The sequence below is a fragment of the Triticum dicoccoides genome, chromosome 7B (genome assembly GCF_002162155.2).
Source record: "Triticum dicoccoides isolate Atlit2015 ecotype Zavitan chromosome 7B, WEW_v2.0, whole genome shotgun sequence".
NCBI classification, from domain to species: Eukaryota; Viridiplantae; Streptophyta; class Magnoliopsida; order Poales; family Poaceae; genus Triticum; species Triticum dicoccoides.
The window spans coordinates 649,847,248-649,851,621 of NC_041393.1; positions in this window are offsets into that span (position 1 = coordinate 649,847,248).

The following is a 4,374-nucleotide window of genomic DNA, read 5'->3' on the forward strand; positions in this document are numbered from 1 at the left end:
TCCCCGGCGAATTCCCGTAACTCACCGGTAATCCGATAAATACCCGAATCACTCGGAACCTTTCCGAAGTCCGAATATAGTCGTCTAATATATCGATCTTTATGTCTCGACCATTTCGAGACTCCTCGTCATGTCCCCGATCTCATCCGGGACTCCGAACTCCTTCGGTACATCAAAACTCATAAACTCATAATATAACTGTCATCGAAACCTTAAGCGTGCGGACCCTACGGGTTCGAGAACTATGTAGACATGACCGAGACACGTTTCCGGTGAATAACCAATAGCGGAACCTGGATGCTCATATTGGCTCCTACATATTCTACGAAGAGCTTTATCGGTCAAACCACATAACAACATACGTTGTTCCCTTTGTCATCGGTATGTTACTTGCCCGAGATTCAATCGTCGGTATCTCAATACCTAGCTCAATCTCGTTACCGGCAAGTCTCTTTACTCGTTACGTAATGCATCATCCCGCAACTAACTCATTAGCCACATTGCTTGCAAGGCTTATAGTGATGTGCATTACCGAGAGAGCCCAGATATACCTCTCTAACAATCGAAGTGACAAATCCTAATCTCGAAATATGCCAACTCAACATGTACCTTCGGAGACACCTATAGAGCTCCTTTATAATCACCCAGTTACGTTGTGACATTTGGTAGCACACAAAGTGTTCCTCCGGTAAACGGGAGTTGCATAATCTCATAGTCATAGGAACATGTATAAGTCATGAAGAAAGAAATAGCAACATACTAGACGATCAAGTGCTAAGCTAACGGAATGGATCAAGTCAATCACATCATTCTTCTAATGTTATGATCCCGTTAATCAAATGACAGCTCATGTCTATGGCTAGGAAACACAACCATCTTTGATCAACAAGCTAGTCAAGTAGAGGCATACTAGTGACACTATGTTTGTCTATGTATTCACAAATGTATTATGTTTCCGGTTAATACAATTCTAGCATGAATAATAAACATTTATCATGAAATAAGGAAATAAACAATAACTTTATTATTGCCTCTAAGGCATATTTCCTTCACAATGTACACAAAATAAACATACGTGCTCGCGTCCTAGTACTAATAGCAATTTCACATGGTGTAGCTCCTGGCTCAATCCGGATGATAGCTTTCTTTGTCCTCCTGATGGATTTTCTTGCTTTTGTAGGTTACCTTGATATTGCACGACTACCGCTCGGACTCGACCCTTTTCTTTTGGTCCAAAACAAACCTATGTCCGATCGCTTGCCTTTCTTTCCGCTCGCCTGCTGCCTAGAGTCGAACAATCGCTCGTGCTGCCCGACGGCCGCCTACACGCGTCTCGCTTTGAGCCACGCCCACCGCTGCGGTTGTACGCACCTGGACGCGCCACACGATTCTGAAGCTTGCCGAACTCGCCAAGATCTGTCTGGATCGCCGTCGCTCCATGATCGCGTCGCAAAGATTACAACTACCGACACGTCTGCTACAGATCGCTCTTCGCAAACTCCAGCAACAATATCTTTCACCTCCACTAGATCAACACCATGGCCTCAAATCGAACCTTGCTCATGATACCACTTGTTAGAATAAATCCGAGGCATACAGTTGATCATCCAAGGACCAAGAAATCACACGAGCACGACACCGAGATTTGTTAACGAGGTTCACCGATATGGCTACATCCCCGGGGCTTGACTACGGGCACTCCTCCCCGTAACACCTTCACAATACCGCACATCGGCCACCCGGGCGCCGGCACACGCCGCCATCTCCCCCTTGCGTGCCTGTGCTATTATGTTGGCATATGTTACGTCCCGTGTCTACCCTCTCCATATATGAGAGGCCTAGGATACAAGTGTCCTAGGACACGACTTCATATCCTATGTAAACACAATACAACTACAAGTCCAACTGTAACCTACCTTGTACACAATATTCGACACAACTCTAACAGGCCACATATTTCTAGTGTCGATGGCCAGAGATGCTTGGCCGACAGCGGCGAGTGTGTCACAAATACAGATGGGGGAGAAGAATTAGGAAGATAAATACTGGTGGAGGGGAGATGAAAGGAACAGTCTGACGAAGAAATATATGAGGAAGGGGTAGGAAATTTTTCGATGGTGGTAAAAATATCAAACACTTCATTTCTCATTAAAAAAAGAATTGCTGAGGTGGAGTGAGCGAGACGGCTGGAAATAAACAAAGCAATATCTATCACTTAGCGATGTCAACTCCTAGTAATATCGTCAACTTTCTATCGGACGGCTGCAGAGTCGTGAGCTATACTCCATCAACGGTTAAAACAATTTGGATGATGTGGCTTGATGAGAGGTAGGAAAATCATCTAGTAGGGTGCCCCTATTAAGATATAGAAGATAACTAAAGTGCAACCATGTGTATCCAACCCTTCTAGTAACTAGATGATACACCGCATGTTGTTGCAGGAATACTTTACAAAATATATCAATGTGATTCATTGTATGAAATATGAATATTTGAAATAATAATATAAAAAACTAAAAGTAAGAGAGCTGGGGTTAGATGATACTCAGATTGATAACTGTTTGTTTACTTTGTCCAATAAGAGAACCTCACCCACCCTTGCCAGGCTTGATCGCGTGCTGGTAAACACGGCATGGAACCTGAGCTTTTTGCAGTCCTCTGCCACTTGTGTTTCGGCTGTCACCTCCGACCACGCACCAATCCTGCTACAGTTCAGTGATGATACCCCCAAGAGCAAGCTCTTCAGGTTCGAGAACCACTGGCTAGAGATGCCCGAAGGTAGAACTTTAGTTCAGGACTGTTGGACCCGCGGCACCAGGGAGTTCAGTTTGTTAGCTTCACTAGTCAGCTTCAAGATGAGACGAACCAGAGCTGCCCTACGGCAATGGTGCCTGTGCAAGTCTAGTCTCAAGTTACTGCTGGCAAATAACAAACATGTTGTGAGTTTTCTGCAGGTCGTGGAAGAGAAATGGAATCTGACAGCAATGGAAGCTGTGCTCCGTGAGGCAGCCACTGCCAAAGCCGAGCAGCTCATTCTGTGGCAGGCGGCAATGTGGCGTCGTCGGTCCAAGCTTAGGTGGTGGGTCAGCGTAGATGAGAACTGCCAATTCTTCCATGCGGCTGCAAACTCCTAGCACAGGCGTAATAAGGTCAAGGTTCTCACACAAGATGGTCTGCTCCACTACCAGAACAGCCAAAAGCTCAGCATAGCAACTCAATAATTCAACTATATCTTGGGCCAGCCTGCCCTCTCCATGCCAACAATTCAGCTTTATGATTTGTACAACGCCGTCGACCTTTCCAAGCTTGTAAACACCTTCTCTTGGGCCGAGGTGGTGCAGACCATCAACAAGTCTCCGAACAACAAGAGTCCAGGGCCAGATGGCTTCACGAATGAATTTTACAAGTCCTTGCCTCTTTCTGAAAGATGATCTGCTCGCTTTCCTAACGGATCTGCATGGCAACAGACTGTCTCTAAAGGGGATTAACATGGCCTACATCACCTTATTGCCAAAGAAGGACACGCCGTTGTAGATGCGAGACTACATGCCCATCTCGCTAGTGCGTAGCGCACCAAAACTGGCTTCCAAGATTTTGATGAACAGGCTGCAGAAAAGGGCCCCGCATCTTTTTCACCCCATGCAATCCGGGTTTTTGCAAGGCAGATCAATAGTGGAAAACTTTGTGCTACCTGCAGAGATGGTTCAGACTGCTCATAAAAGGAGAGCGCCAACTGTTGCACTAAAGTTGGACTTTCAGAAGGCTTTTGATTCAGTCAGTTGGGATTGCTTTTTTCAGGTTATGGAAGCCAGAGGCTTCCCTCCAAGGTGGGCATATCGGATCAATACCCTACTCTCCTCGGACAGCTCTAGAGTGCTCCTCAATGGGGAGCTTGGGGACCCCATTGTTGCTAAAAGAGGGTTTAGGCAAAGGGGATTCCTTGTCACCATATCTGTTCTTGCTAGTAGCTGATGTGCTCCAGAGACTATGCTTGCACCACTTTAGGAACGACAACCTTGTGCACCCGCTTGGATCAAACATCCATGACTCCTTCCTGATCCTGCAATACGCGGATGACACCCTTATCATCTTCCGTGGGGATGTGCAGCAGGCCAATGTGATCAAGAGCATCCTATCTGCTTTCTCAGCTTTCTTTGGGCTCAATATCAATTTCCACAAGAGAACACTGGTCCCTATCTGTGTGGATGAAGGTATCACTGCTGAGATTGCTTCTCTGCTAGGGTGCCCAGTGTCCTCCTTCCCATGCACCTACCTGGGACTGCCCTTGTATGTTCATAAAATCAAGCATGGCATGCTGCGGCCTGTCATCCACAAGGTTAATCGCCGGTTGTCTGGTTGGTTGGCCTCCTTTCT